We start from the raw sequence: 12,085 nt of genomic DNA on the forward strand, positions 1-12,085 counted from the left end.
TAGATTATAATTATATCTTGTAACAAAAGTAGAATAGTATTTGGTTTACTCAAAGAATGAGTAGGAAATCCTACTCAAAACAGTTTGTTAACGATTCATAGAACTTTATGTTTATAATTGGAACCATTCATATTATGGATCACTCAATAAAATCGTCTATGCAAAAAATCAATTAAAAATAAGGTCTTTTAGTTATCAAATTGTATAAAACCAGAAGAATGGAATACGTGAAGCATTATGAACCGTTTACTTATTTGCTACAATAGATTGACTAAATGACCTTAGTTTGAATTTGTTTTTTTACAGAGATATGATCTTTGTTGAGTGATTTATAATATAAACAGTTCTGATTATAGACACAAAACTTTGTAATTCGAACACGAAAAATTTTGAGCAGGAATTTTTACTCATCTTTAAGTAGCCCATTATTGTTAAGAGAAGTATGCATGTGCTTAAACGAAAGAAAAGAGCAGTACTGTGGTCTTCAAAATCTTTTCTTCTTTCGAAAAGCGGGAAGTGGAGCGGCGCGTCCGGCGGATCTTGAGTTGAGAGCGATTGCTGTTTTTGAGTGAGAAATGGAGAGGGAAGAGGGGATGAATGCTAGGTCATCATGGGACCCAAGTGGCGTAAAAGGCAAGAAATTGTACACTTTAACGAAGTCAAATATATACCCCTAATCTTTGCTAATTTGAATTTAAATGGGTGCCTTTTGATTCACCAAAGATTACATTAATCTTTGATATTGGTTTGTTTTAGTTTCATTCGTCCGGGGAGCATCATTAGCAGTAGCACAACCTAATCTTCAAACATGTTATACTTGTTCCTGAGCCATCTCAAACACGTGGATTTGTATAACATCGATATCCACTCCACCCTACATTGTCACAGACATTAAAACTTGGTTATATTATATTGAGATCACATCTTCAATAAGTGTATTTTCTATCTTTTTTTAAGACTCATATATATATATATATATATATATATATATATATATGTATGTATGTATGTATGTATGTATGTATGTATACACACACACTATTTTGGTTTCGGTACTCTTTAATTATGTGTAGAAAATATATATGAGATAGGATCAAAGGACAAATACTTTTACACTCTTTTTAAGCCTTTGATGACATGACATCCAATGGTTCTTATTTATTCATTAAATGACAAGGATGCTTATGAGGATTTTAACCAATATTAAAGATAAAAAAAAACTGAAAAAAATAAAATCTGAAAAATTAAAAATATAATTAAAAGAGGAAGATAATTTAACTGAAATTGGTTCTCCCATTCTCATTTCGATCAAAACTTGGATTCAGAATTTGAACCATAATAAAAAACAAATCATGAAACTTTACTGAAAACAGCTTCGAGGGATCGCCCCATTTCTTCTTCTATTATGTCAAGGGCAACCTAAAGCAATGCATGCCATATGCTATAATAAGTTAAGCAAACCCCACAAAGTAGAAGTGTCTCATCACAAATGCAAGCAACTAGAACCAATAACTTTTTGGCAAATTGAGATTTTACTTGATTGGGGAAGGGAGGAACATCATCTTGAAGAATGCACAGTTCGTTCATATAATCTTCTCTGATAATATCAGGTCTGTTTGTGAGAACCTTTCAATACATGGGTGAAATCAGGCATGTGTTTAATTGCACAAGCATATGAATTTAAAGAAGTTTCATGATATTTTTATTAGGGTTCAAAGTTTGAATCCAAGTCTTGATCGAAATGGGAATGGAAGAACCAATTTCAGTTAAATTATCTTCCTTTTTTAATTATCCAGATTTTATGTTTTATTTTATTTTTAATATTAATTAAAATCCACATAAACATCCGTGTCATTTAATGAATAAATAAGAACCCTTGGATGCCATGTAATCAAACGGCTTAAAAAGAGTGTAAAAGTATTTGTAAAAATATTTGTCCCTTGATCCTATATATATATATATATATATATATATATATATATATATAAGTGGGTAGCTAATAATCTACGGTTACATCTTAAGGGTCATAAACATAAATATAAATATGGAGTTACGACATAATTGACAATTGATCATTATTCTAGAATTAGTGTCTTTAACTATTTGTAACCCCTTAACATCCCCTGCAAACATGACATCGACGAGGAGAAAAGTTTGGAAATAAGACGCACAAGACGGTCTACAGACAATCTCTTGGTAAAAACATCTGCCAGTTGCTAGTCTTTAACTATTGTAAATCCCTAACAATGTGGATGATCGTTGAATGAAGAGATCTACGAAGTGACGGTTGATCATGAGACAATATGTAGAGTTGATTTAAATGTGTGGTTAGCATTGTATTAAGTTGCTAACTGGTTAGCGTTTGAGCGCTTCTGTATATGTGTTTATACTAAGCATAAAAACCATTTGTAATTATATGTTACTTAAAATGGAAGGTTTGCAGTTTATAAGGTATGTGTTTGCCTTGCTTACAACCAAACCATGAAAGAGGAAGTTACAGTTTGGAAGAAAAACAATTGATATATATCGAATAGAAAGTACGTAAAAATTAGAATAGAAATATCGATGAGTGTCGTTTTCCCTTTTTTTTTTTTTTTTTTTTTTTTTTTTCTGTCCAGCTCTTGAGCCGAATAATGTATGTTTTCTGACTTTTTGTTATAAAGATAATTGTTGCTATCACTTTTAAAAGCAACTCGACGGCAGAGACGAAATGGGCTTCATGGTTTGTTTGATGAGTCGGGACAATGGCAGGATAGCAAGGCAGGTATGGAATTAGTTATTTTATCTTACTTCATGAAATTGTTTGGCTCCACCGAGGTAGTAGATGCCTTGGGGATACTAAGTAAGATTGTACCGAAGGTCACAGATGAGATGAATCAAAGTCTTATGTTACCATTTTTGGACAAAGAAATTAAGGATGCGTTGTTCCAAATGCATCTTACCAAGGCGCCGAGACCTGATGGAATGACGCCTAGGTTTTATCAGAATCATTGGGCAGTTGTCGGTAAAGATGTTTGTGATGGGGGTTGACACCTTGAGTTAGGGGCATTGTTGCGGAAAGTTAACTACACACATGTTACTCTGATACCCAAGAAACTTGATCCAACATCTATGACCGAATTGCGGCCAATCAGTTTGTGTAATGTGATATACAAGATATGCTCAAAGGTGCTTATGAATAGATTGAAGAGTATCTTACCAGATATTATTTCGCCTTCACAAAGTGCGTTTATTTGTGGTAGATTAATTTCTGATAATTGTTTGGTGGCATTGGAAGTTGTTCATTTTATGAAGAGGAAAAATAGTGGTTGGAATGGTGTGATGGCATTGAAGCTTGATATCAGTAAAGCATACGACCGTATTGAATGGTCTTTCTTAGAACAAATAATGCGAAGATTGGGTTTTGTGGAAGAATGGATTACTTGGATTATGAGATGTGTCACTTTTGTAACTTACTCATTCAAGCTCAATGAGGAATTAACCGATGGGATTAATGCAGCCTAAGAGGGGCATCAGGTAAGGTGATCCGTTGTCTCCTTTTTATTTATGATTTGTGCCGAAGGTTTATAGGCATTATTGGATGCATGGGAGGCCCAAGGCAGAATAAAAAGGATAAAGGTTTGTAATGATGCACCTAATATAAATCATCTACTCTTTGCGGATGATTGTTTTATCTTTGCTAGGAGTAATTTACATGAATACTGCAAGTTGAAGACCTTATTACGAATTTATGAAGTAGCCTGGGGGCAAACAGTTAATTTATCGAAAAGTGGGGTGGCATTTAGTACCAATGTAAATGAGGTGGATGGTTAGCTGCTTGCGGATTGTTTGGGTATGACTCGTGTGCAATACCATGAGATGGCCTGCCAGTGTACACGGGTAAGTCAAAGAAACAAACGTTTGCATATATCAAAGATAGGTTATGGAAAAAACTTAATGGTTGGCGTGGGAGTGTCCTCAGTAGTGCGAGGAAAGATATCTTAATTCAAACAGTGGCCCATGCTATTTCGTTATACACCATGCATACTTTTTTGCTTCCAAAAATGTTATGTGAGGAATTGAATCAAATGGTTGCTCGATTTTGGTGGGGAAAAGAAGTCGGCAAAAGAAGCATTCATTGGGTGAGTTGGCAGCGAATGTGCAAGCCAAAAAGTGAGGGAGGTTTAGGTTTCAAAGATTTGTACGCCTTTAATCTTGCTTTGCTTACTAAGCAAGGTTGGCGCATTATAAAACAACCGCAGTCTCTGCTAACCCAAGTTTTTAAGGCTCGATATTTCCAAGAATTGGATTTTCTACATGCCCTAGTAAAGTCCAATTCCTCCTATTATTGGAAGAACATTGTAGCAGCTAGGGTTCTGATCCACCGAAGAGCTAGACGATGTGTAGGTGACGGTTTGAAGATAAAAATCTGGGGGGATTCTTGGTTGCTAAGAGAGAACTATGCCAAGGTGTTGAGTCCGGTTTCCCTTGGAGTTCACCTTAATCTTACTGTTCGATCTTTGATGTTGGAGGCGGATCACATGAGATGGAATATGCAGGTGGTTTCTCGAATGTTCTTCCCTGAAGAGGTCAATCTTATTTGAAGTATTCCTTTGAGTTTCTTTAATTTGCCTGATGAGTTGATTTGGATCAAAGAGCCTAAAGGAGTATTCATGACTAAGAGTGCATATTTTGTAGCTCGGACTTGTAATGACATCTGCATGGATGTTCCCGTGGGTTTTAAGATGCCGGCAGAGATCAAATTCCTATGGAAGGCACTTTGGTGTGCTAAGGTATCGGGGAAGATAAAAATTTGCATATGGAGGGGTTGCTTAAATGCTCTGCCGACTACAGTAAACTTGAAGTTGAAGAAGGTTGTACTGGATGGCTGTTGTATTATCTGTGGGACTGTCCCTGAAACGATCAAGCATATTATGCTGCAGTGCCCCCATGCTAGAGCAACATGGTTTGCTAGTCCGTTGGGTTTACATCATATGCAACAAGGAGATGTGGGGTTGCAAGATTAGGTGGCACGAATGGCTTATGATGTCTAGGGAGAGCTTTGATTTAGTCCTTATGTTGATGTGGAATATTAGGAAAGCTCACAATGAGTTATTATGGAGGGGCTCAATTTTACCACGACATGAACTCCAAATTCAAGCATATACTTGGTTGTTGGAGTTTAAGAAATGGAATGTGGTCTAGCCGAAATCTCAGGTTGTAGAGGTTCATAAATGGAGGAGGCCAGGGGAAGGGTGGATAAAGTGCAATTTTGATGGGGGCATGGGATAAGCCGAACAGCAGAGGAGGAGCTGGACTGATTATCCGAGACGCGGCTGGGGAGTTTATTGCTGCCCTGGCGATGCAACTGGAGGGGATTACATCGGCTCTAATGGCTGAAGTTGCAGCAGCTCGGGAAGCTGCTATATTTCTTTAGAGATGGCGTAATCAGAAAGTAATGTTGGAGGGAGACGCCTTGATGGTAATAGCTGCTATACAAAATTACGAGGTTAATTATGGTCCCCTTGGCCATATATTAACTAACACACGGAGGCTACTACAACATGTCCAACAATGGAAGGTTAATTTTGTGCGACGTGGTGCCGATGAAATGGCACACAGACTGGCTCGCCGCGGTCTTACTCTGCCACAGCCAGTTTCGTGGTTTGAAGAACCTCCCAATGTAATTTCTGATCTTATATTGGAGGATAATTTTCACTTTTAATTTAGTTGGTGCGGGACACTCCTTTTCCCTTCATTTGGGTTTTACCCGGAAAAGTTTTTATTGAGACCCATTGTTAGCACCCTTTCTCATTGTTTGTACGTTGTTCCCTTATGAAATGAATATTGTACTTGATTTAAAAAAATAGAAACCAACCCACAGGCCACATAATAATACATTCCTAATTTATTAATTTTCCTAATTACAACAAAATTAAGTATTAATGATTTTTTTCATTTTTATATTAAAAGCAATAATTTACACTAAAAAAAATTAGAAAGTTCACTTGGAAGGTAGTGAGATGAAGCAGAAAATCCTAATCACTAAGGTGATTTACCACTCGCATGACTTCTTTAATAAATGCAGTTTATACACACAAACTTGTTTTTAATTAAGTTGAATTGAAAAAAAAAACTTTAAATATGGGGATGAAGATTAAAAATAATAATAATAATATGGAGAAGAGAATGATATTGTGAAGATGGACATGCATGAGAGACAAAGATATGGTGCAATCTATTTATTTTATTATTAAGAGAAATGTATTTCGTTTACTTTGTTTTGATGTATGATTGTGTCATGAAACGCTGTGTTGTTGTGATAGTGGTCGTGTTTTAGCCAACGTACACACTATACAGTAAACACAAGGTTTTGCATCTAGTACACATTTGATATGCGGTCGAAGCTAGAAGTCATCGCAGATGTCGGAATGGGATTGAGTTTAGCCAATACAACACTATGAGTTTAGCTGGTATGGTGTTACGACTCTCTTTGGGATGTCCGACGGTAGTGGCAACATGATTTTATCCTTTTTATTTTGTTTATGTTTAATAATTTCTAGGAATTGTCTTGGAGTTTGTTTGATTTCTCTCTTTAGGGGAATTTGGAAATTAGGATTTCTATCTATAGGACAACTACTTCTTTTTAATTTTTGTTTTTGTGTGCTATACACCTATTTTGGATCTATGTGTGAAGAGTGGAGCTGTTTGATTTGTTAGATTTACTTTGCTTAGTGTTATGGGATCTGGCATTTGATGTGGAGATGTGATTAGACCTATGAGCATTGTACTACATGTCCCAATATAATTTGAAATTTTTTTTATCACATGATCTCCGTGTAATACGAGGTTTAATGATTTTATTGATCTGTGTACGCTTACAATTCCTAATGAGCTCAGCTTTCAACTTGTGCTTGAAGTCTACCAATTGCTTTGTGATCAGTGATATTTTATTGTAATATTTTAAATCTAGTACCTTTTTAAAACTGAACTCTTTATAATATCTATTTGTAATGTCCATTTTGAATGATTGAAATAATTATATATGCCTCCCCACATTCTGAATTGTATATAGACTAATTGTTTTTGTTGGAGAATAAAAGTTTGGTAGCTTAAGGTTGGAAATGTATTCCCCTAAGATAACTGGGACAGGGTGATTTGCAAGACATTCCATCAATACTTTCACTTCAAGTGCATACATGTCTAGTTATATATCCATCCATTAAATTCAAATCCTCTCCATATTCCATCAGAAAAAATGAGTCCCAAAACCACTATACTAACATATTTTGTTGCCACTGTTGCAATTTTATTGGCATCTCAAAATCTCATTGATATTCCAAACTCTTCATCCCCCAAATGGAAATTATGAAACAAGAATGTTGCCCCAATTCCGAAGCCTGGAGATGTTGGAGCTCAAGTTTAGCGATTAGAATATCAGGAGACCAAGCTGCAATTTTGGGTTGTGGGTTCTTTGGAGCTCAAGACACCCTTCACGATGATAGGGGCCGCCATTACTTCAAGGATTGCTACATCCAGGGCTCCATTGATTTCATCTTTGGCAATGGAAGATCATTATATGAGGTAACCCGTCTCATTTCTGATATGCAAATTTCTTTTCCTGTGATTGCTTGAGAAAATACGTTATGGGGTTACTGTTTACCTGCAAATCACAGTTTGACATACATATACTAAAATAATTCACTAAAATTACAAAACAAAAAGTTTTTGGCACGACCAAACTGTGATTTTTCATTTACAGAGGAATAGCTCCTTCATGCATGCAGGCAAGGAGCCATGTAGTCTAGATTAGTACCCAATACCAAGTAATCATTTTTCATACAGAATATAAGTAGAATGTTTATGATCAATTGATATATAAAAAAACAAAAAAACCAGTGTGCTTCTTGGACTGCTTGACACAGAATTGTCAGTTGATTTCGATGTCAAACCCAGTACCCCTAGGAACAAAGAGTATAAACGGCGCGGTTACAGCGCACGGCAGAGCTTCCAAGGATGAAAACACTGGCTATGCATTTGTCAACTGCTTTATTGGAGGGACTGGAAGAGTATGGCTGGGTCGAGCATGGAGGCCTTTCTCTCGAGTGGTTTTTGCCAGCACAACAATGACTGATATTATAGCTCCTGAAGGGTGGAATGACTTCAATGATCCAACAAGAGACCAGTATGTAAAGATTAATGCAAGAGTTACGGCTCTTTTGATAGCCGTTTAGACAAAAACTACTTGTTGGTAACTGTTTTCAAGTTTTTATATTTAAAAAAAAAAATTAAAAGTTAAAGACCTAGTGGTTTTCAAAGGACCCCCCTCAATTAATCAATATTCATTTAAAGTTTGATTATTGGATTAATCACAAAATTAATCTAATCGAAGTATTAATCATTTGTTTAAATGCATGCAGGACTATATTCTATGGAGAATACAATAACTCAGGTGCGGGAGCAAATATGAGCTTGCGTGCGCCTTACGTACAGAAGCTGAATGACACACAAGCTTCTCTTTTCCTTAATGTGTCTTTCATTGACGGGGGAGATTGGTTGCAATCAGTCATTGATTAATTAGACTCTATCTTGGGCCTTTTTTCTTATCTCTTCCAATGTAATATCGTGATTAAATTGTTTGTTCTCGTCAATGTACATGACAATAAGACACATCATCATCTTTAGGTCTCAATAATGCAACTGACACTGACAAGCTAAAAGATAAAAGCCATGCATATATAAACCCTTGGACCAAGGTGGTCTGGTTCGGGTCCCCCCTTGGTTTTAAGGTCAATGCCCAAGCTATTTCCTCTTTTGATCGCTGGTTCTTGAAATTATCCTCTCTTCTCCCTGAAGACAATGTCTCCCAAGATCGATTTCATTCTTTCGTTGCCTTCTTTTGTTGGGAAATTTGGAAGGCTAGACGACATGTAACGATCCATCCCAGATTTTACTGTTTTTATAATTTTAAAACGTGAATTTACAAAAATGCTCTTTGAGTTGAAATCATTGACTTTTGTTGACCTTTGTACCGTGCAACGTATGACCTATTCTATTAGCTTTTCTTGTAGTACTCGTCGTTAAGAACGCGTGGGAGCAAGTGAATTTGGATTTGGAACTAAAATGAAGGTTTTACAGGATTCGGAACAATAAGGACATTATGGTAATTTCACATCCCGCGAGATATTTTTTCCGTTTTATCTTTTCTTGCTTTGTTTGGTGTGCCAGTGGGGCCCACCCTTGTTTTGGTGTCTCCTGGCTTTCTCTCTTTCTTCCCTGTCTTTTATCCCATTTCTCTCCTCGGTAAACTCTTTCACTCTCCTTGTCTTTTTCCCTCATCTTTGCAACTCTCTATCCGAGCTTGCACAACCAACAACGATAGTACCATCTCCATCACCACTAGCCTCGCCACTCTAGTGAGCACCATCACCATCTGTGGACCCTCCATCCTCCCTTTCTCACATCTCTCTCAACAATTAATGTTCATCATATTCTCCGACAAACCATAGCGAGTCATCGCCTTCCCGACGTAGGTAAGCTCCTAAAATCTTCTAGATCATGTTTTAGGTTAGATTAGAGTAGTTGGTAAAATTTCCTAGACTTATGGAATTTGAAACCGTGGCAGTTTGACCACTTTCAGACACCTTTTCCGACCAACTCCTGCCATGTCACGGCCTCCAATGGGTATGTATCGATTCCCTACATTTTAAACTTCATTTTGGTTCTTAAATCACTGAAATTGGTTAAGAATCGAGCTTGAAATGAGCTCTAGAAGTTAGGCCTTCCACTTGTAAATTTGCAAGTTTCGTGGATAAGGTGAGTACAGCGTACTCGCGGGCATGTGGTGCTGCAGTGCTCGACGTGTGGAGCACACACGCCTCCACCGGAGGCACTGTGCTTCGTTGTTGTGGCGCCAATGACTTCCCCAACAACCTATCTCGGCGCGTGGCCTCTCGGTGGTGGCATATGGGGGAACCCGATGCCCCTCCTTAAGTTTTCCGATATGCCGAAACCAATTCCATTGTCCATTTTTCCAAATTCAATCGTTTTAGTAGAGGTTTTATTAAATGGTCTTTACTTGTGTTTAGGTGCATTGGTTGGAAGTGACCCTGTCCTCCCTAGTTCGAGCGGTTCCTCGGTACCGGAACATTTGTGAGTAGACCCTTTCTTAAATTGCATGTTTTTATATAAAATATTAAGCTTGCATGCATTTCATATTTCATGAATTGATTATGTTTTATAATATGTTTTACGAATTTCTATAATTATGGTTACGGAGAACTTATGATTATTTAAATTGTTTTTACGAAATATTTATGGTTTGTTTATGATTTCGGTTGACGAGATTTTAAATGCTAAGCTTGGTATGAGTTTTAGAGATACTTTTTATGTGCTTATCTAGTGGGTTATCATACAACACATACACACAACACGAGTATGTAGACGTCTATGGCCATAGGACACAGTTGAAGATATTTATGACATACTTTCAGCTTCACTAGCGAAACCAATGTCGGTGTGTTATGTATATGTTTCTTCTTTGGCGTAACCCTACGTCGTACAGCTTCACCTTCCGGTGGTGGGGCCTACAATATTTCTTGACTAGCGTAACTCAATGTCGTACAACTTCACCTTCGGGTGATGGCTATGCCTTCGGGCAACTATGATACCCCTAGTTGAGTACTTTATTATTTTGGGTTTACAAGCTTTCTCAGATTTGCCTTTGGGCGATTTTGATACCACTTTTAGATATGGTTTTATTATCTACGAATGTTTTCATGGCACGTTAGGGTTTTCAAAAAACCTATTATGTAGTATTATATATGTTTTTAAAACAGGAGGTTAGTATGTTCAGAAAGAAAATGGTTTTCTTATTATTATTATTAGTATTATAAACTTTGGTCCACTCACCCTTTGTTTTGCGCCCCCTTCAGGATTTAGAATCGAGGCATACGATCCCGACGTCAGGGCACTTCCGCATAGGTATCTTCGAGTATTCTCAGTGTAGAACCCATTCCTTTGTTCGTACCTTTTTATAGTAATTCTTTCACATTATTCTTGATTAGTTGTATACTTTGAACGCATTTCCAATTGGCATATTTTGTTCTAATTACATATTTTATTTGTATGCATGTTTAAAATGGCTTCGTCACCCTCGGGTGTCGGCTAGCACGTGCCTATCCTAGTATTTGGAGATATCGGGGCCGAGGCGTTTCATGTCAGGTTAGCTTTAATGGAATCATCCCATCTTCGGCTACTACTATCCCCAAGGCCTATTCGTTGATAGAGGAATTTTGGACCGCCAACCCTGTAGCGCCTTCTTGGGTCTCTCAGGGCACGATCGTTCTTTCAACTTGGATCTTTCCTTCTATTTCAATGCTGAAAATCAACTGTGAAGCCTCTGAGACCAAGTAATCAGGTTCAACGGGTTTTGGAGTTGTTATTAAGGATACTTATGGTTCTGTGATGGCTAGGAATTGTGGGATTGAAACATCTTCTTCTGCTTTTCAAGCGGAGGCTAAAGCTATGATCATGGCTATTCAGATGACCATCCATAATAATATCACTAATGTTATTTTTGAATCTGAGCCTCTCTAGTAGCTAGCATTAATGGGGATAGAAGGAAAGCCAATTGGTTTATTTTTCCCCTTCTTCACCAAATTTGGAATCTTCGTCACCGTTTTTCCTCCTTTAAGTGGTGATGGATTTCTCGACAAGCAAATTCGGCAACCGTTTGGGTTGCCTCGCAGTGTAAAAGAGAGATGTGTCTAGAATTCTAGTTTACCAAGCCCTCATCTACTATGGTCCATATCTTGTCCATTGATGGCCTTCCTTGCCCCCACTAACGCCCTTTTTGGTTTCTTGCCTTCGGGTGGTGACCCGAGTTACGCTTGTGGTCCACTTTATCCACCTTTAGGTTGACTGCCTCCTTGGGGGTCTTTACTTGTTGCTGGGTTACCGAATTTTATTAGGGGCCCTTATCTTATTTATCTATTGCTTTTCATCAATGACATATTTCGTTCCAAAAAAAAAAAAAAAACCCCACTTCAATGTCACTATCTAATTAATTATCTCAAGTATGGAACCATTCAGGGCGTCAGGTAGA

The 12,085-nt window shown here is 37.4% G+C and overlaps 1 long non-coding RNA gene and 1 pseudogene across 1 annotated transcript; both read left to right on the top strand.

Moving 5' to 3' along the window:
• The first annotated feature begins 5,590 nt into the window (after positions 1-5,590).
• Positions 5,591-8,674, top strand: LOC126611792 (probable pectinesterase 8; annotated as a pseudogene).
• Positions 8,675-9,295: 621 nt separating this feature from the next.
• Positions 9,296-11,674, top strand: LOC126611093 (uncharacterized). The gene is made up of 4 exons (XR_007618685.1): positions 9,296-9,512; positions 9,605-9,663; positions 10,068-10,131; positions 10,914-11,674. It is a non-coding gene; the product is annotated as an uncharacterized LOC126611093 (long non-coding RNA).
• Positions 11,675-12,085: the final 411 nt, after the last annotated feature.

This window comes from Malus sylvestris, chromosome 17, assembly GCF_916048215.2.
Source record: "Malus sylvestris chromosome 17, drMalSylv7.2, whole genome shotgun sequence".
NCBI classification, from domain to species: domain Eukaryota; kingdom Viridiplantae; phylum Streptophyta; class Magnoliopsida; order Rosales; family Rosaceae; genus Malus; species Malus sylvestris.